This window comes from Macaca thibetana, chromosome 15, assembly GCF_024542745.1.
Source record: "Macaca thibetana thibetana isolate TM-01 chromosome 15, ASM2454274v1, whole genome shotgun sequence".
NCBI lineage: Eukaryota > Metazoa > Chordata > Mammalia > Primates > Cercopithecidae > Macaca > Macaca thibetana.
Window position 1 is genome coordinate 43,542,101 of NC_065592.1, and position 20,918 is coordinate 43,563,018.

The 20,918-nt window shown below is 44.2% G+C and overlaps 1 protein-coding gene across 2 annotated transcripts in view; it reads left to right on the forward strand.

The window, feature by feature from the left end:
- The first annotated feature begins 3,260 nt into the window (after positions 1 to 3,260).
- Positions 3,261 to 20,918, forward strand: part of FBXO10 (F-box protein 10) — a 68,905-nt gene continuing 51,247 nt past the window's right edge. Inside the window, exon 1 of one of the 2 annotated variants that reach the window (XM_050762084.1) lies at positions 3,261 to 3,431. The gene's annotated coding sequence lies outside the window, so the exon portion shown is untranslated. Of the gene's footprint in view, positions 3,432 to 3,588; positions 3,750 to 20,918 lie in introns of those variants that run through there. The other variant, XM_050762083.1, reaches the window with a different exon arrangement.

Consider the following 20,918-nt stretch of genomic DNA (forward strand, 5'->3'; position numbering starts at 1 on the left):
TCAAAACAAACAAAAAAAATTCCCATGTGGCATGTGATGCTTGCACCACTAATAAGGAGGACATATTGCTCTTGTAGGACGCTGCTGTAGCACTTTGAAAGTCAGCTGTTTTATAGAAACACCAAAATGATAATGTTAACTGGCACAAATCCAGAAACTCAAGCTTTTGATTGTTTATTGACCATCATATCTGAACTGCCAGTTTCATGGAGTAGGATACTTTTCAAAGGATTAAATATGGCATAGCTATTCCAGTCAGCAAGGTAAATCATCAGGCTCATTGCAGTGTGAGACTACCCCTGTGGTCTTTCTACTCTACCTAGCTACTGCACAACTTTGTGTCTTAAAATAAATTGTTGGCTTTAGGTTTTAGTGTTTGGTTTTCCCATTTATAAAAGAGAACACTACATGGTAACTTAGACCTCACCTAGAATCATACCACATTCATCATATGGTAATAATAGATGGAATACATTTTTATGGAATATATTCTATAGAACCAGGGACTGAAAAAGGTCAGTAGGACCACGGGGTCAGTTATTTCAGTCCACAATTTGGTGTAATAATTTCTTTTTCATAGTATTCTTGGTAAATTATGTTTCTGTAGCTGATATTCTCTCGTAAATTCCAGAGGTCTATATCCAACTGCTTTTTTTTTTTTTTTTTTCCCCAAGAGACAGGGTCTTGCTTTGTTGCCCAGGTTGGTCTCAAACTCCTGAGTTCAAGTGATCCTCCTGCCTACTGCCTCAGCCTCCTGAGTAGCTGGGATTACCTGTGAACTGCTTTTTTTTTTTTTTTTTTTTTTTTTTTTTTTTTTTTTTTTTTTGAGACGGAGTCTCACTCTGTCGCCCAGGCTGGAATACAGTGGTGCACAATCTTGGCTCACTGCAACCACCAACTCCCAGGTTTAAGCGATTCTCCTGCCTCAGCCTCCTGAGTAGCTGGGATTATAGGCACACGCCACCACACCCAGCTAATTTTTGTGTTTTTAGTAGAGACAGGGTTTGACCATGTTGGTCAGGCTGGTCGCAAACTCCTGATGTCATGATTCATCCGCCTCAACCTCCCAAAGTGCTTGGATTACAGGTGTGAGCCACCATGTCCGGCCGTGAGCTGCTTTTTAAATCACTCCACTTGGATGACACACAGGCATCTCAAAATTATTTTTAATTGATAATTATATATATTTATGGGGTGCATGTGATATTTGACTCATGCATACAATGTGTAATGATCAAATCAGGGTATTTAGGATATCCATCTCAAAAATGTATCATTTATTTGTATTGGAAACATTTAAATCTTTTAGCTATTTTGAAATATACAATAAATTATTGTTAACTATAGTCACAGTCACACTACTGTGCTATCGAATGCTAAAATTTATTCCTTCTTTCCACTTCTGTACCCATTAACCAACCTCTCTCTATCCCCTTCCCCTCCCAGCCTCTCTGGTAACTGTCATTCTACTTGCCAACTCCATGAGATCAACTTTTTAGCTCCCACGTATGAGTGACAACATTCAATATTTGTCTTTCTATGCATGGCTTATTTCACTTTACATAATGACGTCTAGTTCCATCTGTGTTGCTGCAAATGACAGGCTGAATAGTATTCTGTTGTGTATATATGCCACATTCTTTTTATCCATTCATCTGTTGATGAATACTTAGGTTGCTTCCATATCTTGGCTATTGTGAATAGTGCTACAATAAACACGGGGATCCAGGCATACCTTTGATATACTGATTTACATTCTGGATAAATATCCAGCAGTGGGACTGCTGGATCATATGACAGTTCTAGTTTTAGTTTTTTGAGAAACCTCCATACATTTTTCTATAATGGCTGTATAATTCAGTGTATGAGAGTTCCCTTTTCTCCATGTCCTCACCAGCATTTGTTATTTTTTTTGTCTTTTTGTTAATAGCCATTCTAACTGACAGTGTCAAATTTAACAAGTTCAAATGGGAGTTCTTGATCTGCCCCCACTTCCAAATATGTTCCCCTTACAATAGTTCCCATTTCAATAAATATCACCTCCATGGGCCCAGTAAGTAGGTTAAGCTACCAATCTCTGCTTCCACTCTTAACTCCTGTCTTCACATAGTAGCTGACATACTGTTTTAAAAGGTATCAAATCCTCCACCCCTTCAGTGGCTTCCTGTTACATACAATTTTAAAATCCTTATCATGGCCTACTAAGTGCTGCATGATCTGGCCCCTGCCTACCTTTCTGATCTCACTTCTCCCCGTTAAAAAGCTTCAGAGAAGCTAGACGTTTTCCATTTCCACAAAGAGCAATCTTTTCTCCTTCAGCCCAATCCACTTGGCCCAAGAGCTTTCACAGGGCTTACCCTGCCCCGCTTCCATTTGGCTCTTTATCTTACTCTGAGAGGTCTTCCTTGACTACCCTTCCTTGGTCCCTAATTTATTTAGTTTTATTTTTGAAACAAGAGGCTCACCCTGTCACCCAGGCTGGAGTGCAGTGGCATGATCATGGCTCACTGTTAACCTCGAACTCCTGGGCTCAAGCGATCTTTCCTCCAGCCTCGGCCTCCAAAAGCGCTGGGATTACAGGCATGAACCACCACACCTGGCCCCTATTTATAAATTACAGTTCCTTCCGTACATTTTCTACAATTTTAAAGACATACTGGTTTAAATGACGCTTGATTACTGTCTACTTTCTCCACTACAGAATTAACTTAAGGAGAATAGGAACCACACCTGCTTTGTTCAGTTTTGTGCTCGTAATAGTAACGGCACCAGCAGCAACAAACATACAGCATTTACTTTGTGGCAGGCATTATGCTAAGCGCCATACATACAACTAATTTAATATGTACTCCTAGTATATTGTCTGGACGTAGCCAATGGTCAGGTTGTTCAATGAATGAACCCAGCCCCTACATGCTCACCTACAGGGAGCCTAGCACCCCTGGAAACTGCTCCTTATACTGTTAGATAACTGGTGCTCGCAGGAATCTTATTTACACCGTATTGGCCTTAGCATGTCTCCCTGCAGTTTCCACCCACTGGTTCTATTTCTGCCCCTTCTGGGGCCACGCAACACGAGCCTGAATCGTCCTTCCGCAAGCTCGCCTTTGCAGTACCCGAAGACCCACGCGCCCCCTCCTGGTCTCCATTCCTCCCACCTCCCGGTGCCCCTCCGGCAGATACAGCTTTTCTGCGTGGTGGTCGGGAAGCCCAGCCCCGGCTAGCCAGCTGCTCCCGGCATCCTTCGCCGCCTTGCGCGTCACGTGACGGCCGCGGCCCCACACGATCCCCAGGCAGCTGTCCGCCCCCGGGCGGGGCTGGCCGCACGCCGCAGTCCTACCGGCTGCTGCGGCTCCGGGGCGGGTGGCGGGTGGCTTCCAGGGCACGGGCGGCCGCGGCCCGGACTCCGTGGTGGGCGAGCGCCCTGCGAGGTAAGCGGCCGGTGCGCAGAAGCTGCGGGCGAACTTGGGCGTCGGGGGAGGGGACCCGGGGCGCTTCCCCAGGCGACCGACCCAGGAAACGCCGTTCGGTCCTGGCCGAGACTGAGCGTCTGGTCGGGCTTCGGGCATCAGGGGTCTGGCAGAAACGTGAGGGGTGCCCTCAGGCCGCCCGCGGCTCCGCGCTCTCCCGGCACCCGGAGGCTCAGGCACCCCGACGGAGAGCTGTGCCTTGGTTTCCCCTCCCGTAAAACTACCGGACGCCGAGGATGTATCTCAGCGGTGCCTCCAGCCCTGAGATTTTTCGAGTGTGTAAGTGAAGTCGAAGAAGAAACTGACTCTTGGGATGGGGAAGACCCTTCACCTAGGAACGCAGGGGCAAATATGGGGCTGGGCATCCACTGTGTGTTTTATGCAAATCGCAAGCCTCTCAGAGACGGTTTCTTCATTTTTAAACAAAAAGTGATAACGCCTGTCCTGCCTCGCCCTTAGGACTGCAGTGAAGAACAGAGGGGAAAGTCATTTGAGGAGCCAGAACTCGAGTCAGCTGTGGGTTCAGATCCCAGTTCTGCCACTTATTGGCTTTGTGACCTTGAGCCAGATTGATTCCTCATCTGTTAAAAGGAGGTAATAAGCTCATAGGTTGCTGGGAGGATTAATTGTAAAGGGTTTAGCACACAGTGTCTAGCACAAAAGCCTCAGTAGATAATGCTGTTAATATAAGCATTATTAGTAAGCTAGAGATTGCCCCACGTAAGGGTTTTTTTGGGTTTTGTTTTGTTTTGTTTTAGGCAGAATAATCACTTTTGTTTCTATATTTTTAGTCCTGAAAACTGCCGTTTTGGTTTTAAGACCTCTTCCCTTTTTCTCATTCTGGGCCCCCTTTGCCTTCTCTTTTACAATTGGCATATGAACCTGTTGTTCCTACTATATGAGTCAGGCTGGATGGGAACGTCAATTTACTTGAGCAGATGGGTATCAGATTCCCTCTGAGGGGAGAGAAAAGTGCCAGGCATGTGTTGCCACCAAAAAAAAACAGTACAGTGATTGACTGTCAGAGCTGGAGGATGCCTGGGAAACCATCTAATCCAGCTGTCTCCTTTGCAAATGGAGAGACTGGACCCAGAAGGACGACAGGACTTTGATTTTGCTCAGGACCCAACAGAGTGTTGGCAATGGGTAGTGGAGAGGACGGACCTTTTACCAGGCGCTGTGCTTTCCCTCAGTTCTAATCTCATTCTGCGTTTATTCAGCAGCTATATGGAACCCCTACTGTGTCTTGTACACCTACTAGGATCTGGACATAGAGCAGTGAACAAGACACACATGGTCCCTGTCCTCACGGGGCTTTTTCTAGAGCTAGCTGTGTTAGTTTGAGGTTATATAATGTTATATATATATATATATCCATCTCCCTGCCCGTTCTCATTACATTTTAAAATAACAATAAGCTGCAGCTCGCAGTGAGCTTACCTCATAGCAGCTGGCCTTCAGGGATAGGAGCACACAGAGAGACCTGAATTATTTCAGGATCCCTCACACCAGTTCCAGAGCCCTTGTTGGAGCCTGGTGAGATTTGAGAGACTGGAGAAAAAGCTGCTCTGTCAGGGCTTTTAAGAAAGGATTTCCTTCTGCCCTGGAGCACTTGGATTTCTTTGTATTTCTGGTTTCAGGCCTCTTATTGTTTTTAGATTTCTGAAAAGAGCCGACTTCACCGTAGTGCCTTCATTTTGGTTGCCGTGGTTATCAGGGGAATTGTATTTTTGTGATCGCACAAGTAGCTGTTAAGCAATAAATGGTCAAGCAGTCACCAGTTCACCATGAGTTTCCGTTCTCTGGTTTGTTTCAGTTGCAGTGCAGTTACACTATTCCTTCCTTCCCTCCCTCCTTTTTTCCTTCAATAAACTTGCATTGGTGGCCGTGCCAAGCGGAGTGGGAGTGAGTAGAAATAGATAAAAACATACGTAGACTTTGGCCTTAGGGACCTCAGATTCTTTGGCAGGGATAAAACTGAGGGCAGATTAGTGGGGGCTCTAATGATGTAGATAGGGAGTCAGCAAGAGCTCTCAGAGATGATGGGAGGGATGGTGTCCTGGGCAACCAAGAAGACATCACTTGCTTTTCACAGGATGATGTGAAATAAACAAATTCCTTTTACCTGCTTCAGTCAGGAAATAGATGGAACAAGCTTTGTTCTTTCAGTTTGCCTTAATGAATGAACCTATTCTTGAGTTACCTGTCCTGGCTTTTGTTTGAAATGTCTGCTAGTTTCTCTCATTACCCTCTTTCTGTTAGTTTAGTGATTATTAGTTTCCCAGTCGTCTAAAATGTTTGATATTGTATACATAAAGGAATGTATACAAAGAGACATTTGATTAAGATTTTTGTCTATTTCAGTTTAGATGTTTAACATATATGTCTCATTTCTCAAGTTGGGTTTAAATTCACTCATGTATTTCCTTATTTTTTCTAAGTAGACTCCCAAGTCCTCTGTAATGCCCTTATTAGTGAGAACAGTGTCTCCTTCTCCAAGCTCTCTGGGGCTTATACATTCCAAAGAGGTCAGTCTTACTGTCACTCTCCAGAGGGGAGAGAACTGCATTGTCTGAGGAGTCCACACACATTGTCATTCCTGACACCGCTATATGGCATCACTGTTGAGCTGTCCTACACAGTCCACGAATGTGTGATCACTGCTGTCCAACGCCCTTATTGGACTAAATCTCTGCTAGCATGATTCCATGCTTGGTTTCCAAGGTTAGAGCTTGTTTTATTTATGCTTGCGTGCTCAGCCATTCTCCCCAAAGCACCTCACTCCGGGCTTTTTGTTGAGCTTTTCACCAGGCTGGGTTCCCCTGCTCTCCTGGAGAGTTCTCTTTTAGGGCATTTGGGGCCCTTCCTGCTAGCAGCCTTGGTCATGGTCATCTAGACCACCCAAGAGATGTCTCTGTTTTCCAACTTCTTATCAGAGTTTGCGGACTTAATCCCTTCTCTTCCTAACCTTAACCCAAATCCCTTTGGCAAATTGGTTCCGCATACTCTCCCGGGTTCTGCCTACCAAGGATTCTCAGGAATGACAGCCTTCAACAAGGTATCTACCCCAGGACTTTGGGTGCCTACTCACCCTACTTTTCCATATGTAAAGTGGGGTCCTCAGGTCACCCTGAGCAACATAGATTTAAGCATTCTGGAAAATTTACTTGGCGTGTACCCCGTTAGGGATTTTGCAGGCAAGTTTTTAATTTAAAAATAAAGGATTTTAGTTTTATCAATTTTTCTAAGAAACAATAATCAGTATATTTATTTCATTTATTTGTCTTAAACTTTTTGAATATGAAATACAGCAAATATGCATTAAAAAACCACAAATATATAGTTTAGCAAATAACTATAAAGGAAATACGCATGTAATCACCAACATGTCAAGAACCAGAACATTGCCAATACTCAGTGCCTGCTTCCAAATCATAATTTCCTCCCCCAGAAGAAATCATCTTGACTTTTGTGATAATCATTTTTTTTTTGCTTTTCTTTGTAATTATATCACCTATGTATATATCCCTAAACAATATAGTTTAAGTTTTTTAACATCACACATATAGAATCATACTGTTTGCATTTTGTGTTTTGCTTCTTTTGCTCAACTTGTTTGTGAGATGCATCCATGTGGCAACCTCACTTATTTTCATTGCTAACAGTGTTTCATGGTATGACTGTGCCACAATAGATGTATTCATCCTGTGGTTAATGGATACTTGAGTTACTTATAGTTTCTGACTGCCAAGTACATCCTTAGATATTTTCTGTTGTATTTGAACAAGTTTCTTTAGGTTATATATGTTAGAGTAGAATTGCTTTACTAGATAGTGTCAGACAGTTTACTTTCCCACCAGGAGTATATGAGAGTTCCAGTTGCTTCATATCCTGGCAAATAGTTGGTTTTATTGGTTTTAATGTTTTAACTATTTTCATGTGTGTATCATGATTTTCTTGTGGTTTTAACTTGCTCTCATTGCTTACTCTTGAGGTTGAGCACTTTTTTCTTTTCTTTTTTTTTTTGGAAACAGGGTCTTGCTTTGTCACCCAGGCTGGAGTGCAGTGGCATAATCATGGCTTACTGTAACCTCAACCTCCTAGGCTCAAGCGATCTCTCCCACGTCAGCCCCCTGAGCAGCTGGGACAGCTGGATAATTATTTTAATTTTTTTTTTTGTAGAGACCAGGTCTTGCCATGTTTCCCAGGCTGGTCTCAAACTCCTGGACTCAAACTGGTCTTCCACATCAGCCTCCCCAAGTGCTGAGATTATAGGTGTGAGCTATGCCCAGCCCTTGAGTAGTTTTTTGTTGGTTAATTGGATTGCCTCTTTTGTGAACTGTCTATTGTCTCTTGCCATTTTTAAATTTTTTAGCCGGGCGCGGTGGCTCAAGCCTGTAATCCCAGCACTTTGGGAGGCCGAGGCGGGTGGATCACGAGGTCAGGAGATCGAGACCATCCTGGCTAACACGGTGAAACCCCGTCTCTACTAAAAAATACAAAAAACTAGCCGGGCGAGGTGGCGGGCGCTTGTAGTCCCAGCTGAGGCAGGAGAATGGCGTAAACCCGGGAGGCGGAGCTTGCAGTGAGCTGAGGTCCGGCCACTGCACTCCAGCCTGGGTGACAGAGCGAGACTCCGTCTCAAAAAAAAAAAAAAAAAAAAATTTTTTTTAATTGATTTTTCAATAAGGAAATATATAAAGGAAATCTATTTCCTTTATTTTTTTTTCAATAAAGGAAATATATATCCTTTATATATTTTGGTTAGTGGCCCCCCTGTCCGTTGTACATTTTAAAAGTATCTTCTTATACTGTATGGCTCTCTTTTCACCTCTGAAATGGTGATATCTTAGATCCCATTCTGTAGAAGCAGGGCATTATTAAAATAGGGATTCTTGTTCAAGTGGGACTGTGGGAGAAGCGCTCAGGAAGAGGAGTATGAGGAAAGCTGGATTGAGGGAGGAGAGGCACAGCCTGGTGAGGGGGCAGTTGCAGTTCTCTGGAGAAAGGGACATCTGTGAGTTGTTCTCAGCTGATACCACATCTGAGTGACAGGTGTGCTAGCCAGTAAAGAGGATCTGGGTGGAACCAGTAGTATTCTCCACAGTCCACTTCTTGCACCATACAGATAGGTTTGCTTCTTTTTTTTTTTTTTTTTTTTTTTTTTTTTTTTTTTTGAGACGGAGTCTCGCTCTGTCGCCCAGGCTGGAGTGCAGTGGCGCGATCTCGGCTCACTGCAAGCTCCGCCTCCCGGGTTCACGCCATTCTCCTGCCTCAGCCTCCCGAGTAGCTGGGACTACAGGCGCCCACAACCGCGCCCGGCTAATTTTTTGTATTTTTAGTAGAGACGGGGTTTCACCGTGGTCTCAATCTCCTGACCTTGTGATCCGCCCGCCTTGGCCTCCCAAAGTGCTGGGATTACAGGCGTGAGCCACCGCGCCCGGCCTAGGTTTGCTTCTTATATTAAGTTCACTCTATCCAGGTACAGCTTCTCCAGGATTTAGGTTAATCACAAATCCTGGGAAAACTTGTAAGACGAAGGTAAGTGAGACAAATTACAACCGTTGGTCCAGAAATCTAACACATGCCCATATCATCCTCTTCCACCATCCATTTTAGTTTCCCCTCCTTTGAGCCTTGAATGTATGATAGAACTTGGTGATGAAGCCACCTGGGCTTGGAGGTGTGAAGTGTATTTTCTTTGCAATCTTATTTTTGACCACAGATTCAATGTCTTTAATGGTTCCAGGGTGATTTTGTTTTTATATTTCTTAACTAAGTAATATTTTCCTGGGAGTTTATCCCTTCATATTTATTTACATAAAGTTGTTTATAATATTTTCTTTTTTCGAGACGGAGTCTCGCCCTGTCGCCAAGCTGGAGTACAGTGGCGCGATCTCAGCTCACTGCAACCTCCGCCTTCCGGGTTCAAGCAATTCTCCTGCCTCAGCCTCCTGAGTAGCTGGGATTACAGGCACGCACCACCACACCCAGCTAATTTTTTGTATTTTTAGTAGAGACGGGGTTTTACCACATTGGCCTGGATGGTCTCGATCTCTTGACCTTGTGATTTGCCCACCTCGGCCTCCCAAAGTGCTGGGATTACAGGTGTGAGCCACTGCACCCGGCCGTTTATAATATTTTCTTATCCTTTGGTGTACAACATCTGTAGGGATATCCCCTCTTCCATTCTGATTTCATTTTAATGCTTTTTTTTTTTTTTCCCTTCTTCGTTGGTTTTAGTAGAGGTTCTTTTCAGAGAACCTGCTTTGATCATCAGTGATAGTCTTCATAATAAATTTGTTTTCTGTTTCCTAAGTTCTGCTCTGTTCTTTATTTTTCTCTTCTATTTTCCTTGGATATATTTTGTTCTTTTTCTGACTTCTTGAAATTGATGTTTAGTTTCATTAATTTTTATCTTTTTGATTCTTTCTATTTAAGGTTATACATTTTTTTCCAAATTCTGTTTCAGCAGGAGTTCACAAGTTTTGATATATGGTATCTTTGTTGTTTATTTCTTTTCTTCTTTTTTTCTGAGACAGACTTTCACTCTTGTTGCCCAGGCTGGAGGGCAGTGGCACAGTCTCGGCTCACTGCAACCTCTGCCTCCTGGGTTCAAGTGATTCTCCTGCCTCCTCAGCCTCCCAAGTAGCTGGGATTACAGGCATGCGCCACCATGCCCAGCTAAGGTATTTTTGTATTTTAGTAGAGACAGGGTTTTACCATGTTGCTCAGGCTGGTCTCGAACTCCTGACCTCAGGTGATCCACCCGCCTTGGCCTCCCAAAGTGCTGGGATTACAGGCATGAGCCTTCTTAGTTGTTTATTTCTAAAAATATTCTAATTTCCATTGTAATTCTTTCTTTAACCAATAGGTATTATATTCGAGAAATGTGTTTTGTAATTTCCAAACATACTAACATTTTCTAATTATCCTTTATTAATCAACTGTGGTCAGTGAGCTTGTTCTGTTTTTTGTTTGTTTTTGAGACAGCCTCACTGTCTCCCACATTGGAGTACAGTGGTGTGATCATAGCTAACTGCAGCCTTGAACAACTGGCTCAAGCAATCCTCCTGCCTCAGCCTCCCCAAGTAGCTGGGAGGACTACAGGTGTGAGCCACTGTGCTCGATGCTGTATAATTTTAATCCTTTGAAATTTCTTGATACTTCTGTTAGGGCTGTGTTTATGGTCAGTTTTTATAAATGTTCCATGTGTATTTGAAAGTAATGTGTATTCTACAGTTACTGGATTCAATGTCCAATGAACTGCCATTAGATCAAGTTTATTAATGGTGTTCAAATCTTCTTTATCCTTACTGAGTGATTTTTTTTTCCTATGTATTATAGAGAGATGTGTTTAAATATCTAACTATAATTATGAATTTGTCTACTTCATCTTTTAATTTTTTATTTATTTATTTATTTATTTTTGCTTTATATCTGTAAGGCCATATTATCAGGTACATACAAACATAAAGTTGTTTTATCTTCTTGGTGAATTAATTTACTTTTTATCATTATGAAGCTGCCTTTTTTGTTTCTAATACTTTTTTTTTGCCTTATACTTTATCTGACAGTATAGCTATGCCATCTTTTTAAAAATCTACACAAGGTATATTTTTTCCATTACTTTTATCTTTTCTGTAACTGTGTTTTAGGTAAGTCTCTTATAATTGGGTTTTGGTTTTTTAAACCCTGGGAAAACTTAAAAGGAAGTTTTTGGGTTTTGGTTTTTTAAACCTTGGGAAAACTTATAAGGAAAATTTATAAGGGAAAACCCTGACTTTCTTTGCCTTTTAGTTAGAACATTTAGTCCATTTTCGTTAATAGCACCACTGATGTATTTTTGTTTAGGTCTGCCTTATTTTATGCTTTCAATCTGTTTGTCCTGACAGTTCTCTATTTCATTATAGCTGTCTTCCCTTCTTTGGGGCTATTTTTCATCATTCACCTTTTTTTTTTCTACTAATGTGGATGTGATACACGTTTTCTTAATGATTATGCTTGAAATTTCAATTTGACCAAAGTTGATAGATTTCGGATATAAGTGGTGAATATCCTTACTTTTTTGGACAGATAGGACAGCAACCTTAGACCACATGAACTGCATTTATCCTTTTTCCACCTTAGGGTAGATGAGATGTAAATACAATGTATCAACCTTGATTAGAGTCTTACTAGCCTACAGAGAGAAAAAGGAAGTGAGTAAAGAATTCACCTGAGAATCAACAAAGTAAATTGGGCGGGGGGGGGGGGGGGGGGCGGGCAGGGGTGTGCCAGTGGCTCACACCTGTAATCCCAGCACTTTAGGAGGCTCAGGTGGGTGGATCGCCTGAGGTTGGGAGTTCGAGACCAGCCTGGCCAGCATGGTGAAACCCCATCTCTACTAAAAATACAAAAATTAGCGGGGCGTGGTAGCAGGCGGCTGTAATTCCAGCTACCCGAGAAGCTGAGGCAGGAGAATCACGTGAATCCTGGAGGCGAAGGTTGCAGTGAGCCGAGATCGGACCATTGTACTCCAGCCTGGGCAACAGAGCAAGACTCCATCTCAATAATAATAATAATAATTTACTTGAGAAAACTGTGTATTTGTCAGGATTTGTTTGCTTGTAGGTGATCAGCTTAAACTATCTGAACTTGAAAAAGATTATCAGCTGGCTTTAAAAAGAAAATGTTTCTGTGTCCCTGGCCCTTTCATCTCTTGCAGTCTCTCACCTTGATTGTCTGAGTCTGGCTTCATTCCTCACATGGACTCTTTCGAGTTGCCCCATTCCTTGCAAGGGGATGGGGGATTCTTACTGTCTTCTTTGGGTTAAGTATCCATCCTGTGAGGCAGAGGACTGCACCACTCTCACTGGCAGCCCCAGCAGGACTAAATAGAGTGGAAGCAGGGTTTCCCTGATGATGCAGAAGAGGGAAGATGCTGGGCAGACATAGCTAAGGCCAGGTACAGTGGCTTGTGCCTGGAATTGCAGCACTTTGGGAGGCCGAGGCAGGTGGATCACCTGAGGTCAGGAGTTCAAGACCAGCCTGGCCAACATGGTGAAACCCTGTCTCTACTAAAAAATACAAAAATTAGCTAGGTGTGGTGCCTCCTAGTTCCTTTCTTGGAGTACTGGGGTTCCTAACTTGTGAAGTGATGATATACGAACTTCTAGCCTCACCATCACATATATATAAACTCATAGATCATGAAATAAGAATGAATTTGATCCTGCAGTTGTTATGCACTAAAATATCACTACACAATAAATGTTTACTCATAGGAATTGAGGATAAACATACTACATTTTGGTTGTTATAACTGCTCATTAAGATGATGTGTAAGGCTGGGCATCGTGGTTCACGCCTATAATCCCAGCACTTTGGGAGGCTGAGGCAGGAGGATCACTTGAGCCCAGGAGTTTGAGACCAGCCTAGGCAACATAGTGAGTGACACCTCATCTCTACAAAAAAAAAAAAAAAAAATTAGCTAGGTGTGGTAGCGGCTGCCCATAGTCCCAACTACTCAGGAGTCTGAGGCTGGAGAATCACTTGAGCCCGGGAGTTTGAGGCTGTAGTAAGCCAAGATCACATCACTGCACTCCAATCTGGATGACAGAGCAAGACCTTGTCTCAAAAACAAAACAAAACAAAACAAAAAAGACATATAAAAAACACCTGGCATTTAGTAAGCCCTCAAAACACCCTTGCCTGCCCCTTCAAGGACATGCAATAAATTTATGTGAGAATCAGTACTAAAACCCAGATCTGGGGACCCCCCCTACAACTCCCCTTCTGTCTCCTAGGTAAACCAAAATGAACAGGCAGTGCATTGAAAGGAGAGAGGGTCCTTATGGCTCCAAGCCCACTCAGAAAGCACTATCAGAACACAGCTTTCTGGTTTATGTCATCAAATTTCAAAGCTGAAAATAAGAAACAGATGGTTATTTCTCAAGCTAAAGAGAGCTATGGTTTGAAGAAATGATGACAAGCCCAGCTGAAGTTTTTCTCATCTTCAAACTTAGGTTTTGTCTCATTTTCTTTTTTTTTTTTTTTTTTTTTGAGACGGAGTCTCGCTGTGTCTCCCAGGCTGGAGTGCAGTGGCGTGATCTCGGCTCACTGCAAGCTCCGCCTCCCGGGTTCACGCCATTCTCCCGCCTCAGCCTCCCAAGTAGCTGAGACTACAGGCGCCCGCCACCACGCCCGGCTAGTTTTTTGTATTTTTAGTAGAGACGGGTTTCACCATGTTAGCCAGGATAGTCTCGATCTCCTGACCTCGTGATCCACCCGCCTCGGCCTCCCAAAGTGCTGGGATTACAGGCTTGAGCCACCGCGCCCGGCCTTGTCTCATTTTCAGTGGTGTGTGTAGGTGTGTGTACAGGGCTCTTTGGGGTTATAATATTTTACTATTACTTTAAAACAGTTTACTCCACAAACTAAGGACATTTACTTTGATTTGAAGAAAGATTTTAAATCATTAATCCATTACAGTTGCTCAGTTAATGCAGTTTGTAGTTATTTACACTGGTGCTTGTGTGCTTCATAATGTTGGAAGAGAAATTTTTTCGTTTCCTGTCAATACTAAATAGAGTTCTGAGCAGCCCTTGATTTATTTTTTTTCCACTTTTTTTTTTTTGAGACAGAGTCTCGCTTTGTTGTCCAAGCTGGAGTGCAGTGGCATGATCTCAGCTTACCGCAACCACCGCTTCCCAGGTTCAAGCGATTCTCCTGCCTCAGCCTCACAAGTAGCTGGGATTACAGGTGCCCACCACTATGCCCGGCTAATCTTACCTTTTTATTAGAAACTAAATTCCAACACTTTGATACTAATATGGCCCTCCGTGGGTAGAAAGTGTGTTTCCCTTGTTAAACAAACGCGGGACATGAAACAAGAGTTAAGTCACCTGCCCTCAAGATTAGTCTGCAAGGGAGAGGCAGAGCCCAAACTAGAGTGTGAATGAAGCCTGTTGGGTCCCTTTCGTCTGAGTCATTTCCGCACGCATAGGGCCTTTTGTGCTGGGACTTAAGGCAGCTCCCCATGGTCCCCCAAATTAACTAGAAACTGTTTACCTTTGGCTAAGGGTGTTCCATGTGAACTGATACAACTGGCCTTTCTCACTGATCCCTTCAGACTCCTGGAGCTGCAGCCAGACTGAACCTCCCAACATGTCCTAAGCCCAGCTGAAAGTTTTCTACCTTGGGGGCTTTTGCTGATGCTGTTTCCTCTGCTACAGACCCCTTTCTTCCTCCTCTGAATGTCCCAGGCCTATGCAAATTTCAGAGTCCAGTTCAGATACCAGCTCCTCCATGAAGCTTGGCTTAGTGGTTAAAAACAGAGTCTTTGGGGTCAGGCTGGGCTTCAGCGGCTCTGTACCTCTCTAACAAGTGATTGGGGCAAGTCATTTGTCACGTTAAGTTCTCTTGGGCTTAGTTTCTTGAACTGAAAAATGAAGACAATATTAATTTCAGTCATTGCTTCTCAAATTTAGGGTGCACATAGGTTCCCTGGTGATGTTGTTAAAATGCCAAATCTGATCCAGGAAGTACAGGGTGGTGCCCAATGCCTGCCACTTCTAACAAACTCCTAGGTCCTGGGAGCACATTTTGAGTTGTAAGGCTTGAAGAGTTCTTCAGGGAATAAGATGAAATAATGCATGAAAAGCATTCAACATTGTGCCCCTCAAATAGCAGTACTTAGTAAAAGGTACCTGCTGCTGTTTTTGTTGTCTTCCATTATTATTGATTTCCCTAGCTGGAGGTCACATTTTTATTCTTTAAACAAGGACTTTCCGGCCGGGCGCGGTGGCTCAAGCCTGTAATCCCAGCACTTTGGGAGGCCGAGACGGGCGGATCACGAGGTCAGGAGTTCGAGACCATCCTGGCTAACACGGTGAAACCCCGTCTCTACTAAAAAATACAAAAAACTAGCCGGGCGAGGTGGCGGGCGCCTGTAGTCCCGGCTACTCGGGAGGCTGAGGCAGGAGAATGGCGTAAAAAACCCGGGAGGCAGAGCTTGCAGTGAGCTGAGATCCGGCCACTGCACTCCAGCCTGGGCGACACAGCGAGACTCCGTCTCAAAAAAAAAAAAAAAAAAAAAAAAAAAAAAAAAAAAAAGGACTTTCCCTTTTTTATGGCACTGTATTAGTCTGTGCTCACGCTGCTGTGAAGAAATATCTGAGACTAATTTATAAAGAAAAGACGTTTAATTGACTCACAGTTCAACGTGGCTGGGGAGGCCTTAGGAAACTTACAATCATGGTGGAAGGCACCTCTTCACAGGGTGGCAGGAGAGAATGAGTGCAAGAAGGGGAAATTCCAGAGACTTGTAAAAGCATCAGATCTCATGGGACTCACTATCACGGGAACAGCATGGGGGAAACCACCCCCCAGGATCCAGTTACTTCTACCTGGTCCCTCCCCTGACACATGGGGGTTGTGGGAATTATAATTCAAGATGATGTTCTGGGCAGAGACACAACCATATCATTCTGCCCCTGGCCCCTCCCAAATTTCATGTCTTCATATTTCAAAACACAATCATGCCTTTCCAACAGTCCCCACAAAGTCTTAACTCATTCCAGCATTAACCCAAAAGTCCAGGTCCAAAGTCTCATCCGAGACAAGGCCTATCCCTTCTGCCTATGAGCCTGTAAAATCAAAAGCTAGTTACTTCCTAAATACAGTGGAGGTACAGGCATTGGGTAAATACACCCATTCCAAATGGGAGAAGTTGGCCAAAGGGGCTACAGGCCCTATGCAAGTCCAAAATCCAATAGGTTAGTTATTAAACCTCAGCGCTCCAAAATGATCTCCTTTGACTGCATGTCTCCCATCCAGTTTATGCTGATGCAAGAGATGGGCTCCCAGCCTTGGGCAGCTCCAGCCCTGTGGCTTTGCAGGGTACAGCCCACCTCCTGGCTGCTTTCACAGGCTGGTGTTGAGTGTCTGCAGCTTTTGCAGGCACATGATTCAAGCTCTCGGTGGATCTGCCATTGTGGGGTCTGGAGGATGGTGGCCTTCTTCTCACAGCTCCACTGGGCAGTGCCCCAGTGGAGACTCTGTGTGGGGGCCCCGACCCCACATTTCCCTTCTATATTGCCCAAGCAGAGGTTCTCCATGAGGGCTCTGCCCCTGGAGCAAACTTCTTCCTGGACATCCAGGTGTTTCTAGACATGCTCTAAAATCTAAGTGGAAGTTTCTATACCTCAATTCTTGACTTCTGTGCATCCACAGGCTCAACACCACGTGGAAGCCACCAAGGAGCAGGGCTTGCACTCTCTGAAGCAATAGCCTGAGCTATACCTTGGCCCCTTTTAGCCACGGCTGCAGCTGAAGCAGCTGGGATGCAAGGCACCATGTCCCAAGGCTGCACAGAGCAGGGGGTCTCTATGCCTGGCCCAGGCCCATGAAACCATTTTTCCCTCCTAGGCCTCAGGCCTGTGATGGGAGGGGCTGCCTTGAAGGTCTCTGACATACCCTGCAGACATTTTTTATCTTGGTGATTAACATTCCTCGTTACTTGTGCAAATTTATGTGTTGGGCTTGAATTTCTGCCCAGAAAATGGGGTTTTCTTTTCTGTCACATCCAATAGGCCAGTCATTAAACCTTAAAGTTCCAAAATGATCTCCTGCAAATTTTCCAAACTTTTATGCTCTGCTTTGTCTTGAATGCTTTGCCATTTAGAAGTTTCTTCTGCCAGATACACTAAATCATCTCTCTCAAGTTCAAAGTTCCACAGCTCTCTAGGGGAGGGACAAAATGCTGCAAGTCTGTTTGCATAGCAAGAGTTACCTTTACTCCAGTTCCCAAAAAGTTCCTTATCTCCATCTGAGACCACCTCAGCCTGGACTTCATTGTCCATATCACTATCAGCATTTTGATCAAAGCCATTCAACAAGTCCCTAAGCAGTTCCAAACTTTCCACATCTTCTTGTCTTCTGAGCCCTCTAAGTCTCTAGAAGTTCCAGAATTTCCCACATTTTCCTATCGTCTTCTGAGCCCTCCAAACCATTCCAGCCTCTGCCTGTTACCCAGCTCCAAAGTCGCTTCCACATTTTCAGGTATCTTTACAGCAGCTCCCCACTCTCTGTGGTACCAATTTACTGTATTAGTCTGTTTTCATGCTGCTATGAAGAAATACCCACAACTAGGTAATTTATACAGAAAAGAGGTTTAATTGACTCACAGTTCCACATGGCTGGGGAGGCCTCAGAAAACTTACAATCATGGCAGAAGACATGGCAGGATTGTGAATGAGTGCAAGCAGGGGAAATGCCAGATGCTTATAAAACCATCAGATCTCGTGAGACTCACTCACTATCACAAGAACAGCCTGGGGGAACCGCCTTCATGATCCGATTACCTCTACTTGGTCACATCCCTGACACATGGGGATTTTGGGGAGTATCATTCTGGATGAGATTTTGGATGGGGACACAGCCAAACCATATCAGGTACTAAGCATTTTTCCCCGTGAATTGTGGGGTTTCTTTGGTTTTCTTTTTGTCTTTCGGGTGTTTTTTGGTAGACATATCTTTGTTTTGCCAGACTTGAGAGCAGGGTCTTTATCTGATTCCCACTGACTCACAAGGTGCTAGCCACTTGGTCTTAACACACAGCAAGTGTTGAATACATACGTGGGTTCTTATTTACTTCTTTTTTTATTCCACGGGGATCTGTGTGGCAGCAGGGAATCTATAGCTAATGATTTGAGTAGTCTCAGCTCTGCTAATATACCAGATAATGATGAGGGTGATTATTTATTCAGTAAATGATTGTAGAGCACCTGCTATGGGCCAGGCGTAGTTCTGAGCATAGTACGAAGCAGTGATACAAAGTTTCTGCCCTTCAGGAGCTTACATTTTACTCAGGGGAGACAGACAATAAATGAAGAAAAGCATTTAATTCCACAGTGAATTTCCTCCTAGAGGTGCCCAGGCTCTGTCACCCGGCGCCCTGGGTCCACAGGTGTGTTTCCTTTTTCCCATGGTTCATCCCTGTGGAATAACTCAGCATTTCCTGTGTCCCCTCTGCCCCCTCACAGATCCACTCACATAAAAGCATTCGTGAGCAACGGAGACATTATTAGAGAGCTTGTGGGGAGCCAAAACAAGGGCTTCACTTTATACTCAACTGTTAGTACCAAAGAGTTCCCCTGTTGCCACTTCCTCCCACCACACAGTTCCCAAGTGCAGCTCCCTGAGGGATGTTTTTATTCCTGACCCCAGCCTGCCTGCCCGTCTTGGTGCCTGGTGAATGGCACATGGAGCCCACCCTTCCCGGAAGCAGTGGGAGTCCAGATAGCAAATGAACAAAGCAGCAGCCTTCCTTCCAGTGCCCCACAGGTGCAGAGCTCTGGACAGTGCTATGAGGGAGGTTGTTCCCACTTTCCCCTTTACAGATGTGTTTCCATTTCATCCCTTTAGATGTTAGACTGGCTGAGGGCTTGTTCATCAGACCACTTCTCTCTCTCAACTCCTTCACTAGTGATCTCAGTCCATGCCATGGCTTTAAATGTCATTCAGGTCTCTATTCAAACGTCACTTCCTCAGAGACCTTCCTTGACAACGCTGTCTGAAATAGCACATGCGTGCATATATACCCCTTAACCTGCTTTATTTCTCTTTGTAGCATTTATGTTAATATCTTTTTCGTTTATTGTCTGTCTCTGAAGGTAGGGACTTTCTCTCATTTACTGTTTTTCAGTTCTTGGAACAATGCCTGGCACATAGTAGGCAATCAACGAATGTTTGTTGAATAAATGATTTTTTTTCTCTGGAAATTCTCAAAGTCTTCATGAGGTGTATCAGGCCAGCCATTGTCAGCCTCAGTTTAGAGGCAAGGAAATAGGTTCAGAAAGGTTCAAGGACATGCTGAAGTCACAGGGCGAGGCAGCAGCAAGAGCCTGCTTGTTGACAGCCGAGTCTTATGGGACTTGCCTCCTGAGAGGGTGGCCTCTGCCTCTCCTGCTGAGGCTGGGACACCAGGTGGCCCAGAGGCATGTGGATACCTCCAGTGGGAGGTTAGGAGAGTGCTACACAGAAACTCTGAGTTCGAACACTCTTGGGACCATAAAAAATGGAACCAGGCTGGGCATGGTAACTCACGCTTGTAATCACAGTATTTTGAGAGGTTAAGGTGGGAGGATCACTTGTGGCCAGGAGTTCGAGGCTGCAGTGAGCTATGCTCATGCCACTGTACTCCAGCCTGGGCAACACAGAGATACCTCATTTCTTAAAAAAAAAAAAAAAAAAAAAAAAAAAGATTTTTTAAATCAAAAAACGGAACCACTTGGGGCCTACTTCAGACCGTGCTCCCTCCATCCCAGACAGGCTCCCATCATTGTTTTTCCAGTTCTTCACAGGCATCATGCTCCAGGTGCACAGGCTCTGGGGACATTTGTTACTTTTAATTCCACATGCAGAGACCCCAGTGGTAAAAAGGAAGGGCAAAACTTGAATGCATTAAAAAAAAAAAAAAAAGTGTCACCTTGTTCTAAGAAATCCCTGTTGCTTCATGGATATCCATGGATTAGTGTAAAGATACAGTAAATAAAGCCAAATGGAATGACAGGGAATGTGCTTGTGTGCTCGGAGTCCAGAGGGAGCAATTGTTGGCTTCATTGTAGATTCAGAGCCCTGGAGTTGGGCACACAGGCAAGTCTGGGGGAAAGCAAGTGCTGAAGGGTAGACAGTAACCTGCTAGGAAATCCCCCTTCCCCTGAGAGGCCAGTGACTAAACCATGTACTTCCTACTATAGGTGGGCTTCTTGGAACCCCAAGAAAATGGAAGCTCCAGTAGTTTCTACCTCAGGTGGCTTGGCCCAAAATCCCCCAGACACCCTCACGTCATCCTAAGGGAAAGAAATTATAGTTAATATTTGCAAAATTGTGAGTTCCTGCCCTCACTGTTCCACCTAAATACCTCTCCTGGATGGATCTCCTTAAAGTATAGCTCTGGTCAGGCCACTTCCCTTCTGAGGAATCTATAATAGACAAGTACAAGCTTCTTAGTCTGGCATTCAAGGCCTTTCCCATCGTGCAACTTGTGTAAGAGGGTAGAGCACCAGTGGCTCCAAGGGGTCAGAACTGATACCACCCGGGGGAGAGTAGTGCAGTCAATCTCAAGGTGCCCAAGGGCTTTATAATAATGCCCTTTAGAGTTTCACATGCTCTTTCAGCCAGAAATGGCTGGGCTCTGCTATGATAACAAACAATCTGCAAGTTCTTAGTACCTTAACCCAAACAAAGGTGTATTTTTCATGCATGGTGTATGTCCATCTTGGCTTGGTCAGTGTCTCTGCTTACTCTAATCATGTAAGGATCCAGGTTCCTAGAGTAACTGTCATCTCAAATGTTGCCAGTTGCTGTGCCACAGAGAAAAGCAAGCTCTGAATGATCTTGCATAGGCAATGAAGTGCTCTAGTTGAGAAGTAATGCACATCTCTTCTACTCAAAACCCATTGG